The 14256-nt window shown below is 38.0% G+C and overlaps 1 protein-coding gene across 1 annotated transcript in view; it reads left to right on the top strand.

Moving 5' to 3' along the window:
* Positions 1–14256, top strand: part of btv (dynein cytoplasmic heavy chain beethoven) — a 1245321-nt gene that overhangs the window by 736220 nt on the left and 494845 nt on the right. The window lies entirely within an intron of this gene.

Genomic DNA, 14256 nt, shown 5'->3' with positions numbered 1-14256 from the left:
CATGTAGTACTATCATATCCTGTACACCCCTTGTATGTACATGGCAGGAATTTGATGATGATGATACTCACCTCCACTTCATTCACCACAATTCCCATATAATCTATTGGTTCATTCATTTCTGCAATGTCACCACCTGGATGATATGTTCTTGCAAAGTGCTCACTCAGTAACTCAACTATATCAACTGATTCAGTTACCTCCCTACCATTGGCATTCTTTAAAATCATTCTGCCATATACATTTTTTCTTTTACTTGCAACATATCGAAGAAACTGTTTAGGATTCTCTTTAGCCTGCAATTGCCCATGTTCTTTCGTAATCTTTTTTTGCTTTTCTTACCACACTCGTTACCCTTCTGGCCTGCGTTTTATACCGTTCATGTGCCTTCCAGTCACCTTTCTCCTTAAATTCCCTCAATAGTTGTTTCTTTTTTTTGCAGCTCAGACTTAATGGTGATATTCATCCATTAAACCCCTACTTGATTTATTATTTGGACTCTAGGTATACAGTCAGCCATTGCTTCATGTAAACACTTCTTAATCGCCTCCCATGCACTATCAACTTCTAGCCCTTGCAGTTGTACATGCCATGGCACTGAACCAATCAAACTCCTAAGCTTGTCATACTTACCAGCCCGATAATTCCACATGTACCCTGTCTTAATTGAAAATTCCACACCTTTAGCCACTCCCTAAGTCAAGACCCTATGATCACTCTCACCAGTTGGTGGCAATGTGGTCATATTAGTTACAGCCCAAATTCTCAAATGCAGTTACTAGGTCAAGCACTCTCTGACCCCTAGTATTTTCTATTACATGCTGTTACAGATAGTTATCCCTTCATAACCGCATAAAATCCAATTCCTTCCTCCCGTGTGTCCTCTCCTCACTCCTATCAATGCGACCATAGTTGAAATCTCCCATAATAATTACCCTCCTTCCACTCCTTATATTAACTATCCCATTCTGATTTGTTGTCGTTATTCGCTTGGGCATATTATACTCATTCATACACTCATCTGACTCCCTAAGGTCTGCATATCTACCCCCCCCTAATAAATCTAGATTCCCTGATTCTGCACATCCACTTCATTCAATAACAATTTTTTCAAGTCTCCTTAACACCGAATCCATTCAAATGCAAACCATTCATCTTATATAGATCCTTTCACCCCTCAAACTCACTCCACACATCCACAAATTCCACACCACTCGTCATACATAACCCACACATAAAGTCATTTGCGATTATGACCCTTCTTCTAAACACTTCACTGTCATACCGTGGCAAAAGACTAATCATCCTAACTCTGTCACTCTTTTCTTTTGCTACCTCAAACAATTCATTCAGGTCCTCTATCATTTCCATTTTATCTCCTTTCAAATCATTCGTACCTGCCTCAACTATCATTTCTTTCACCCTTTCCTTTTGCTCTCTAATAGACTCACTTATGTCCTTGATGGTCGTGCCAGGTTGGTACGATTTTGTCAAATCCTCTACTAACATACCTCGTATCAACGAATCTCCATACAGCACTCGCTCCTTCATTTTGTTTACGTTCACAATCATACTCTTATTTTTCCTATCATACTTTTTATTATTGGCTGGTATACTCGGACATTTGTGCATAAGCTCTATCTGCTGCTTTGCTCTATGTATCGCTCCACTCAACAACACGATCTCACTCATTGCATCTATCTCATCTTTTTTATTATCTGTTAAGCCATTAATTTGCTCTGTATTAATACCATCATTCACACTTCCTACATTCACGCCCTCACAGTTCTCTGGTAGAACCTCGCAATTTCTTATCATGCTTTCTTTTAATCATCGTGTATTCTTTTATATGCTGCACCAGATAGTCATTTATGTGAATTCGTTTCTTAATTTATTTCTTGTAAGTGTGAAATATTTTTATTAAATTAATATTGTATGCAAATGTAATATTTCTCTTTAATAACAATAATAAAACAAATTTCATTTTTATATAATTATTAAGTTTCCAAATTTGAAAGAGTCTGCTTACATTTCTGTTTTTATTGCCAGTGATGTAATAAGGCTAAAAACGTTCTGAAACATACACAGAAATAACATGGGAACCACAATGATCATACTATACACATAAATTATGTACGAGTGAAATATAGAATTTAATATAAAACATATATTTTGTGGTGTCTCATCATATCATCAGAGTGAAGACACAAAAAGAATGGACACTTGAAGGAGAATGAAAATGGCAACAGAGTGAAATGACAAATATGCTTTTTTTTTTTTTTTCTACCAGCCATATGATTCTCTTAGAATGTGCAGGAAGCTGTAAACATAGTCATTAACACAGCAATAAACTTACTTAGCCAAAAGACAAAAGAACACATGACTTGTTAGGTTGCAAAAATTAAAAAAAAAATAGAAAAAAGAAAGAAAGAAAAACAAGTTTAAAAATAAGAGTTTAGTAAATTATAAATAAAATTAAATTAAAATCTTAATTGTATCACTTAGATAAAATTTACCTACAGAGTATGTGTATAATTCATAGAATTCATATAAAGTGAATATCAGAAGTGTATGCAAAAAAGAATGAATAACTGAATCATGCTATGGATAAATGCACATATAGGTAAATTATAAATATATGTATAAAATACTTTTTTTTTTCAAGACGCAAAATCTAGTCTTGCAGAACATGAAGGTTCTACTAGCCACAGGATCCTATAGAATAACAAAAAAAAAGTCTTCACAAAAGTATTTCAAATTTGAGAGATTCCTCAAAGAATGCTATGAAACTCATCACAGTTAACCTAATCTAGATGGTAATAATGGTCTAAAAATTTCAAAATTATAGAAAATGTGTACTTCAAAATTCTCGTCCAATAATCTAACATTATTCATAATGTGCATGTGCAATTCTCATGCAGATTTTAATGTGTGTGTCTGTAGTAAGGTGGCAGAAGTTGATATGTGGACTTTTTCTGATTTTACGGTAGATCATTTTGAATATTCTGTTGCTATAGAAAAATCAAGTTTTGTTGAAATAAAGATGCTTGATATGAAAATGATTAATTAGAAAAGATTTTTTCTCTTCATACCTTGCTTTCATAGGTATAAAAGTAATAAAAACAGAATGGTTTTCAATTTTCTAAAGCATTTCTAGCTGCACCAATCCACTTATATCCTGCTCATCATATGGTGGTTTTTTTTTTTCATCCATTTTTGATGCAAATACTTGTTTTGTCAATCTTTCCTTTTCCTTTCTGTTTTATGTGACTATGTTATTTCAGTTTAGCTGATAAACTTTGCTCTGACTTCCATCAACGAAAGGTTGTAAATCTTTCATTTGTTGTCAAGGTTGCATAGTACCTTATTGCTATGGTTGAGCTAAGAATTATTATTATTTATTTTTTTTTTTACAACAGAAACCATGCTCAAAAGAACAGATGTAAACTTTTCATCCACTTCATGCCTCCATAGCTGGTAATGATGACACCCTTTGGCTGCAAAGTAAAAGGTTTGAAGTCAGTCTAAGAATTTATCTTCCTTTCTCTTGAAAAATATTCTGATTAATATAAAATATATTGCAACTCTTTGAATGTTTGAATGCAATGGAGAAATTAGCCTAGAAGTTTAATAAAGAACATAACCTACAATATTGTTGTGTAGGCTTCTGTTGGGATAGGAGATTTTTTAGAACTCTTTCTTCTGCTATAAAACCCCAAACAAAGATGTGAAATAGAAGCCGTGTTTTTATTTCAACTAGTTTCATGAAATGGTTTGTTTCACTTCACCAGGAAATAACATGAATAAACTGAAAACTAGAAACAAGTAATAACAGTTAACATTTCTGATGAAAAATATTTATAAACATTTAAACAGTGAAAGCATGCATTCACTATTATGCTGGCTGCTGGTTCATGGGTTGCTGTAACATACTATTTGTAGATTCAATGGTGTCGTGATAGATTAACCAAGCTACCAGCCAAGACGTCTATAGACGTCAAGGTTATCATGGATGTGAAGTGCGTATTAAAATTGTAATACCATTGATATTACATTTAAAATATGTTGGATACAAAGCATATGAAGTTGCATATTTGATCCATAATGGCCAGTTAGGTGGTTAAGGAAGACCAGATTTGATGTAAAATCATCCCTTGTTTTTTGTATACTGTAGAGGATGCCACATCATTTCAAGTGATTCTGTGAATATTCTTGAGTAAAAATGGTAATCAATGTGGAGCATTTCAGTTTGTTGCCATTCTACTTGGTGTTTTGTTTCCGTTGTAGGTGCTGCTAGTTCTGATTTGTGCTTTCTTTCATTCTCAGTGTCCTTGAAGTGTTTCGATTGGCATATCTCACCATATCTGCCAGTCTGTCCTACGTAGGTAGGTTGTCCTATGTCCTTAGTTGTGACCACAATCGCAACTAATCTTGTAAACAACTGGTTTATTCAGTGGCAGATGTGGAAGTTTAGGAGGTTTCAGATGTTTTTCATTGTTTATGCATTTTCAAATATTTTTCATTAGAAATGCTAACTGCTATTGCTTGCTTTGTAGCGTTTAGTTTATTACTTGAGGAAATCAAAAAAAGTATTGCACAAAACTAGTTGAAATGAAAACATAGTTTCTGTCCATACAAAATAGAGATGCTAGAGGGGAAATAGTGGCAGTGGTTTTGACATAGTATGGTGTGAGGATAGAGGTAAATAGAATGAAATACTTTGTTGGATGTTGTTATAGACCTGGTAATGTGGATAATAGTAATCATGAAATGTACAATCAAATTAGCCAAAGAAAATAAGAAAAAGATGATCATTATTGGGTGATTTTAATTATGGCATTATAGACTGGGATGATGAGATAGCAACTAGAAGTAAAGAAAATGAGTTTCTCGAATATTTGAGGGAAAAAACTACCTCAGGCAGTATGTAACAGAGGGCATACTATGATTGAAGGTCTTGGATTTGATCATCTCATCAGAGTCAGAGTATGTTATTATAAATGAGGTGTCAAATCACCCTCCAGTTCATGAGAGTGACCCATGAAGTGATTACCTGGGTGGTTGCCAGCAGTGTGAAGACCTCTGTGAGGAAAGGGTATATGTGGAAGTACAAGACTGGTGATTATGAGAAGCTCAGGTGTAGTTTCCAGGTGTAGCATGGAATGACGAGTTGGCTGGAAAGGACATCAGTGCAGTTGGGGTGATATTCAAGGACTGTCTAGTCGAAGCAGTATCTAAATGTATTCCAATAGTCAGAAGATTAAGTACAGTAGGTGTGAAATATATAAATGAAGAGATTAAGCATGTAATATAGAGGAAAAAAAAGGTATTATGGAGGCAGCATAAGAGGACTGGTAATAATCAATTCCATGAGGATTATGTGCAAAGAGAGTGACTTGGTTGGTAATGGTAGCAAAAGTATGAGCACCAATTAGCTAATGAAGCCAAAAGACTCTTAGGGAGTTCTTTTGATATATAGCCAGAAAAAAAAAATAATGATTATGGATGGATGACATTAATTGGAGAAACTGGTATAAGAACAACTACTGCAGAGGATACAGTTGAGATATTTAATAAATAGTTCATAAAGCCCTTTCATTCTTGTGAATGTGACATTATGGAAAATGTGAGAGCAGTCGATGATGATGAGGAGAAGAGATTTTTTTTGTATTTGATTTTTATGGTGTAAAGACATCAAAAGTCATACTGTGCCAGGACACAGGTCACAGCAGTACATATGATAATTGGTTAGTAGGACATTCACAAACATCCATACCCTTGGTGGGATTCGAACCCATAGCCTCTTGGCTAGAGAGTGAATGTGCTAACCACTCAGCAACCAGGCCAGTGGAGGAGAGACTGACTGCAAGTGAGCAAGAAGAATATGGAGAATTGAGCAAACTTGATGTTAATAAGGCTGTGGGACTTGATAATATATCACCATGTATTTTGAAGGAATGTGCCAGGGAGTTGGCATCTGCCTTGACATATTTGTTTAGTAGGAGTCTTGCATTGGGTTGAGTTCCTAAGGAATAGAAAGAAGGCAAGATTGTGCTGCATCATAAGGGACGTGACAGAACTTAAGCATCAAATTATAGGCCTATATGTTTGTCAGTTGTTGTGTTTAAAGTGTTGGAGAGGCTGGTGAGAACCTGGATCTAGAATTGGGTTCACAGCAGTGGTATTATCTTTGATGGATAGCATAGATTTGCTAACTTCCTTATTACTTAGATTTTGCAAAATCTTTTGATAGATTACCACACGTTCCCCCATAAATAACTTGCTGATAGGTATCAGTAAGTTATTTATGGGACAAACTATGAAGAGTAGAGCAGATGTTTTAGCCTAACAAGAAGACTTGAATAGATTGAGTGAATAGGCACAGGAGTGGGGGTTGCCAGTTCAACGTTGTAAAATGTGCGGTTTTAAAATTTGGAAAACAAAGATAGGATGTAGAATTTATGCTTGGTGGGGATATATTGTTGGAGGTGGAGGAAATAAGAGATCTTGAGGTGATAGTGGATAAGGATCTAAAATTTAGAGGACACATTGCCAAAACTGTGAGGACAACACAATGAATTCTGGGAAAGATGTAGAGGACAATGAATTATAGAAATAAGGAGATTCTTGTTGTATTGTATAAGGCCTTGATTAGGCTACATATGGGATACTGTGCACGGTTTTGGTTACCTGGTTTTCAAAAGGACAAAGAGAATTTGGAAAGGGTCTCATGTTGGAGGTTTAATGGAGTATTTACAGCACTGGGAAAGGATTAAAACAGGGATTACAAATAACTTTTGTAACAACACCCTCAAATACAATACAATACTAAGTGAAGCACGTGGGTGACTCTAAATTCCTATCTATGTGGTGCGCCCACTATGGGCATTTGTAGGTGGCCTAATGTAAAGTGGGATCTCTGATAATTAATGTTTCCCAAATTTGAGAAGTTTTATGTAACTGTAATTTAAATAAATACAGTTTCAAAATACAGAATATCCAAAAAACAGATGAATTTACTATGGTGGAGCATGGTTTTTCTCCAGGAGATCCTGTGGGTTGTATCCAAAACATGGTTTGCAAGGCCAGATTGACCATAGTCATGGTTTGCGTTCTTTTATCTGGATGGTTGCTGATCTGTCTGTCTGTCTGAAGTAAGCTAGCTTGCAGGAACCAGGCACTCTGTATATTCCAGGCACTCACAGGGGAAGTAGCTGATTTTTGGTGGAATGGATAAGGATAGTAAGTTTATTGTGAGGCTTAAATAGACCTGGCTATTTTTTCTGATGTGCCACGGATGTAGGGTATAGTGATGGCATTTCTGAAGTTCTTGAAGAGAAGGCTGGGGAATGGGGAAGGAACTGATTATCTAATTCTGTAATTGCTGTAGCCATTGGAAAGGAACTCAACCACATACACAAAAGTTGTGTATGTGTTTGAGTTTGGTTGAAAGGGAGGTCCCACTGGAACAAACCTTGTGGGCTCTATTGGTTAGAATTTTAATAATGTCATATTGTTGATAGGGGTAGTGGAAGAGTTTGTGAAGGATCTCCTGGAGAAAAACCACCATTCTCCACCATAGTAAATTCAAAAAAGAAAGACTGCCTTTAGAATCTGCAGCATCACTCTGAAATCAACCGAATTTAAATAAATAAAATTGCATAAAACTTCCAAAATTTGGGAAACATTAATTATCAGAGATCACACTTTACATTGTAGGCCATCTATAAACGTCCATAGAGGGCACGCCACACAGATAGGACTTTAGAGTCACCCATGTGTTTCACTTTGTTGTATTGTATTTGAGTGTGTTGTTACAAAAGTGTTTTGTAATCCCTGAAGATGTCTCAGTGACTGAGATGAAATATTAGAATCATTAAAATTAGTTTTAATCCTTTCCCAGTGCTGTAAATATTCCATTAAACCTCCAACATGATGTCCTCACAGTACATAAGCCTCAACACATTGGTTGAAAGGATCCAGAGGCGATTGACTAAGGTAGTTTCTGATCTCTGAAATGGTGAGTATGAGTAAAGATTGAGAAGGTTCAGTTTACACAGTCTAGTGTTTAAGGCAAAGTATGATGAGCTGTGTGTATGACAAAGGGACCTCCTAAATGAGTATTTGACTACATGGGGGTCTTAGGATAATAATAATAATTTGACATCTTTGTTTATGGTTTTATACTACAGGAAATAGTTCTAAAAGTACCAGTAATTTTTCACACTTCTATGTTGATGGGACTTATAAAATGTGTTCATGAAAGTCACGAAATAAACTAGAGGAAAGCATCGATGTTTCACTAAGAACAGACTGTTATTATGACTTTGCTAAGAATCTGTAGCAGTATTATCACTTGATACTCACATTTAAAACAAGGAATCAAACTGCATAATGTTTGGAAGGACCTAATAGAACATCACATGCTGGTAAAAACTTCGTGAAAAATCTTCGTAAAGACTATAATAATAATTATCAAATCGCATTTATTGTAATCTGAATCGAAACTAATTAATAAGCCATTTTGTTTTTGATCAGTAGAATGCAGTCTGTTCAAATTAAGAATGACACTTTTTTTTTTTTTTGGAAATTGATGAGCATTGGAAAGTAGTCGACACGTCTTCTAGGTCAGGAAATGCAATTCACTATTGATTAAAATGGTGAATTATCCATCATCAAACTTACTGTATAACAAGAGAGAAGTAATCCAGAACACCCAGTTAGGTAACATGACACATTTTGAAATCATTTATTATCTATGGGTCAGAGAATAAGGTTAGGAAAAAAAAAAAACAGTTGCTGGATGACTCTGATTAAAAAATGAAGATATTAGAAAGAAACTTGACAGCGTTAGCATTCAATTGGTATGATCACATGTTTTGGCACTCAAAAGATTCCTTAGAAAGACCATGATCTCGTGGATTGTGATAAAGGTAATTGTTAGTAAGCAGGTATGAATCACTACAGTCATTCTTTAAATTCATTCACTGCAATCTCAGTGGGGAATGATAGACATCAGTAGCACACTCATGATTTAATCTTGGGGAGGGGGGGAACGAGTTGAGCACACGATTTGAGAATACAAACTATGCATCGCACATGACCTATGACTGAGCTTCTGCAATAATCGCTAATTCATAAGTAGTATAGCAATAGATGACACGACACAACATAAATAAAATAAAATAAAATTTAATGAGGAAAAGATTTTTGGAAAAAAAAAAAAATGTTTTGTGTTTTTTTTCCTTTTTCTTTGAGGAGGGGCAGAGCCCCTTTCCCCCTCTGGGTGCACCACTTATAGACATTGAGTAAATTAGAGTTGATTTCTACCAGTGTGTCTGGGGGGGGGGGGGAGACATCAATTGGGTGCAAAGGTCTAGGTTCAAATGCCAGCCAGATTGCAAGAAAGAATGTTTATATAGATTTTTCAACTATAGGTGAGTTTTCCAATCTCATGCAATTGTCACTGGGTATTTCTGACTCAAAACTCTAGTACTTCATTCCTCAAATCATAAAATCTTGCACATTTAACTTAGTGTACATTTTTGAAAATTATGGAGACAACTACTGTGTTTTAATAAAAATTTAGTTTAATATAACTAAAATCTACAATTCGACGTTTCGACCTTTAAGTCAAGGTCATCTTCTGGAGTGTACAAATATACACAAGAAACAAGCTATACTACAATCAAACTGGTTCGTTAAAGACACTGACCAACTGCTACCACCAATTGTTGGCCTGACCTCTGGTGGAAAAAAAAAAAAAAATTATACATCAACGCTAGAGTCCTATTATTTGTGTTGTCTACTATATACATATATTAACATCATTCCAGCCAGTTGGAGTGGAATCGTTTCTAATACTAGCGGTTTGGCTAGAGTCCTGACTTATGTTGAATCTTTCATATTAGGTTGGCTGAATGTGTGCCATCCAGATCCTTGGAATTTTCATACCATCTTTGTTATTGATATTTGGGTGGTTTATCAGGATTTCACAGGATTCCTTAAATTTTCTTTCGTACCAGGTTTTTGTGCGGTGTAAGGAGCAGGTGCTTTTCCAATTGATTTGGTGTAAGGTGTTAAGTGCATGGTCTGAGAGGCCTGCTTCACCATAATGGCTATATTTAATGTGTCTAATGTGTTCTTTCTTGCGTATAGGTAATGTCCGTCCTGTTTCACCAATGTACGGTAAGTTACAGGTGCAGCGGATGCAATAGACTCCAGGATGTGCTAATGGGAGGAGAGGATCCTTAGAGGAGCTGAATATGGTTTTAAGTTTAGTGGGTGGTTTAAAGGTGGCATTGAGGTTATAATGTTGTAGGATTCTGTTGATTTTTTCCGATAGCCCTTTAATGTATGGGATGGCTATGGTTTTACTGTAATCTAGATTCATTTCTGTTGTGGTTTTATAGAGTATTTTATTGACAGTATTTTTGTTATAGTCATTATTTATGAATGTGTCACTAATGATTTTTAGTTCTTGTTTTAGGGCTTACTGGTTAGAGCAAATAGTTGTGGCTTTTTTTTTAAGGGTGTTAATGACTCCATATTTTTGTGCTGGGTGGTGGTATGAATTCGCATGTATGTATTGGCCCATGTGTGTCGGTTTTCAGTAGACCGTGAAGGATAGACTGCCTGAAGGAAGACGTGTAACTAGTGTGTCTAGGAATGGGAGCGAATTTTGGTTTTCGATTTCAATGGTAAATTGTATGCGTTCGTGTTGTTTGTTTAGGTGTCTGAGGAATGTGTTTAGCGTTTTTCGCCCGTGCGGCCAAATCGCAAACACGTCGTCGCCGTATCTGAGCCAGACTGTCGGTCGTAGCGTGGCAGAATCAAGAGCCCTTTGCTCAAAGGTTTCCATGTAGAAGTTAGCGATTTGGGGGGGATAATGGTGAGCCCATGGCTGTACCTTCCTTTTGTAGGTAGAATTTGTTTTGCCACACGAAGTAGCCGGACTTTGGTACGTGGGCAAAGAGGGCCGAAATGTCGGGCGGAAATTTGTTCTGTAGTAGGAGAATTGTGTCATTGATGGGGACATTAGTCAAAAGGGCAGAAACGTCAAAACTGACTAATAAGTCGTCTTTGTCGAGTGTTATGTTTATGATTTTGTTTATAAAGGGTTGTGTGTTTTGTATGTAGGAGGGGGAATGACCTACCAACTCCTTGAGTGTTGCTGCTAATTTTTTGGCTAGGTGGTAATTGGGACTGTCTAGTCCTTCCACGATTGGTCGAAGGGGCACATTTTGTTTGTGTATTTTCGGAACCCCATATAATCTGGGGGGGGGGGGGGGGCGTAGTGGGGTTTGAGTTTTTTAACCGTGTCTGGTGGCAAAGAAGTGACAGACTTGAGTAGTTTTTCTGTTTTATCCTTTATCCTTTTTGTTGGGTTATAATTTACCATTTTATATGCGTTATTATTGGCTACTAGTTGGTTCATTTGAAGTATGTTTGTTGACCTGTCAAGGACAACAGTGGCACTGCCTTTATCCGCTTTCGTTATTATTATGTTTTGTTTAGCTTTTAATGATTTAATTGCTGCTAATTCTGTTTTAGTCATGTTGTTCTGTCTGGTTGTCTTAGTATTTAGGACATTACTGGTTTCTAGTCGTATTTTATCTGCTATATTGTTTGGTAGGGATCTGATGCCTCTTTTTAGCATCAGGCTAAAAAAGAAATTTACGTCCGCTAAGGCACTTCGTATCTATGACCGCACAGAAAAAGCAATGCTTAGAGAACAGATTCAAATAGCCTGCCAAAACTTAGCTACACAAAAAATCTGGTTTCTGAATTAAATCCGAACTATCGAACTAATCCAGATATTCTACAAACACCTGAACAAACAACATGAACGCATACAATTTACCATCAAAATCGAAAACCAAAATTCGCTCATGTCCCTAGATACACTAGTTACATTCTTCCTTCAGGCAGTCTATCCTATGTTTTGTTTGGCTTTTAATGATTTAATTGCTGCTAATTCTGTTTTAGTCAGGTTGTTCTGTATGTTTTTTTTTTGGTATTTAGGACATTACTGGTTTCTAGTTGTATTTTATCTGCTATATTGTTAGGTAGGGATCTGATGCCTCTTTCAATGTGGTAGATAAAATCCAATTTGTTTACCTTTTTCGGTGCTATTGCGTAGTTCAGTCCTTTATTCAGTAGCATAAGTTCGCCGTTGTTCAGGGTGTGGCTTGATAGGTTAATCACATTGGGGGGGGGGGTGGGGGGGGGGGGGGGTGGGGGGGGGGGGGGGTGGGGGGGGGGGGGGGTGGGGGGGGGGGGGGGTGGGGGGGGGGGGGGGTGGGGGGGGGGGGGGGTGGGGGGGGGGGGGGGTGGGGGGGGGGGGGGGTGGGGGGGGGGGGGGGTGGGGGGGGGGGGGGGTGGGGGGGGGGGGGGGTGGGGGGGGGGGGGGGTGGGGGGGGGGGGGGGTGGGGGGGGGGGGGGGTGGGGGGGGGGGGGGGTGGGGGGGGGGGGGGGTGGGGGGGGGGGGGGGTGGGGGGGGGGGGGGGTGGGGGGGGGGGGGGGTGGGGGGGGGGGGGGGTGGGGGGGGGGGGGGGTGGGGGGGGGGGGGGGTGGGGGGGGGGGGGGGTGGGGGGGGGGGGGGGTGGGGGGGGGGGGGGGTGGGGGGGGGGGGGGGTGGGGGGGGGGGGGGGTGGGGGGGGGGGGGGGTGGGGGGGGGGGGGGGTGGGGGGGGGGGGGGGTGGGGGGGGATACAAGTCGAACAATGACATATCCCCAAGCCGCACCTCATATACAATTTACTCATACCTATTTGACAGCCAAGCACCTATCAACTTGCTAGTCTGTTATTCTGTTATCAAGCTCATCTGTTTCAGTTTATTTGAAAACATGCCACACAGCTTCTTGTGTGGCATGTTTTCAAAAGCTTTCGCAAAATCTAAGTTTACCACTATATATGCATCTCCCTTGTCCAGTAAATTTGTCCACTTGTTATAGTACATAAGTAAGTTAGCAAAACATGACCTTCCTTTAACTAACCCATGCTGACAATTACAGGGAATACTGCTTTTATCAACCCATTTCTATATCCTAGTTCTAAATAACCTCTTCAGTGACTTAACCACAACTTTAGATATACATATTGGCCTATAATTTGGAACAACAACAACCTTATTACTCCCTTTGTGAATTGGAATAATTTTACCTTATTTCCACTCCCTTGAGACCTGCATTGCTGCAAGCCATATGCCATATTAAACAGTTATGCAAAAGCTATTGCCAACTCTGAAACATTCCCTTAGGACATGTGATATATCATTGAGTCCTATTGCCTTATTGACATCAAAATTACTTATTTTCTCTTATACAATCCCCCCCCCCCCACTTGCTCAGAAGTAAGCCATCCTCTGCCATTTCTTCTACTCTTGTGCTTTTTATGATTTTGTACGGATGAGGAGGAAACACTCTGACCAGGTGTTCACTGAGTACCTCAACTGTATGAACTGTATGCTCTGCAGTTAATCTGACTGTCTTCATCCATTATCATCATTATCTAATTCCTAACATTTACCCTCAGGGGCATACAAGATATTATTGTTGTACTACTTGAAGAAGTTACATCAATACTAACTGCCTGTCATTAATTTTCCTCAAAATTAATCTGTTATCCTTGAAGATCCCATCATTGTCATATTTTATATTTCTCTCTTCTAAGGCATTTTATATTGTATTAGTCCACTAAGAATCTTTCCCTTTCTCTAGGTCTTTTTCCTGCCATCCTGGCAAAATCCTTGATTTGCTAACCTCCTCTCTTATTATGTTTTAGTTACCACCTGAGATTAGCTCTGCTAACACATTCCTCATTGCTAACAATAACAAGTTCTCTCCTGATATTCTCATTTTTTATCTGATACTGCCATCGATGCCATCTGTTCACCCTTCTAATCATTTGCAAAACTCAACTATCTGTGGTTTCTAGTCTTTGACTAAGGTTTTATTTCTAACCCGGCACTCAGATCTATAAGTTACAATTGTTTGAACACTGTCTTGTATGTGGATAGCTTAGTGTTTTTGCTAATTTCTCTCTCTCTCTTATTATATATAAATTTATTCAGTTGATGTCCTGTCATATCAGCTTTGCTAGTTCTACTGTTTATTTCCATATTTAATTTATCATTTTTACTGAAAATTGTACCCAATTAGCCAAAATGTTATACCATTCTATAGTTCCATAGAATGGTATAACATTCTAAAATTCAACTTCAGGATGTAGTTCAGGTTTTTAATGTTTCTACC

The sequence above is a fragment of the Typopeltis vanoorti genome, chromosome 6 (genome assembly GCF_054136105.1).
Source record: "Typopeltis vanoorti isolate ZY-2024b chromosome 6, IOZ_Tvanoo_1.0, whole genome shotgun sequence".
Taxonomy (NCBI): Eukaryota; Metazoa; Arthropoda; class Arachnida; order Uropygi; family Thelyphonidae; genus Typopeltis; species Typopeltis vanoorti.
Note: the sequence above shows the minus strand (reverse complement) of the source record. Positions and strands in the feature narration are given on the sequence as shown.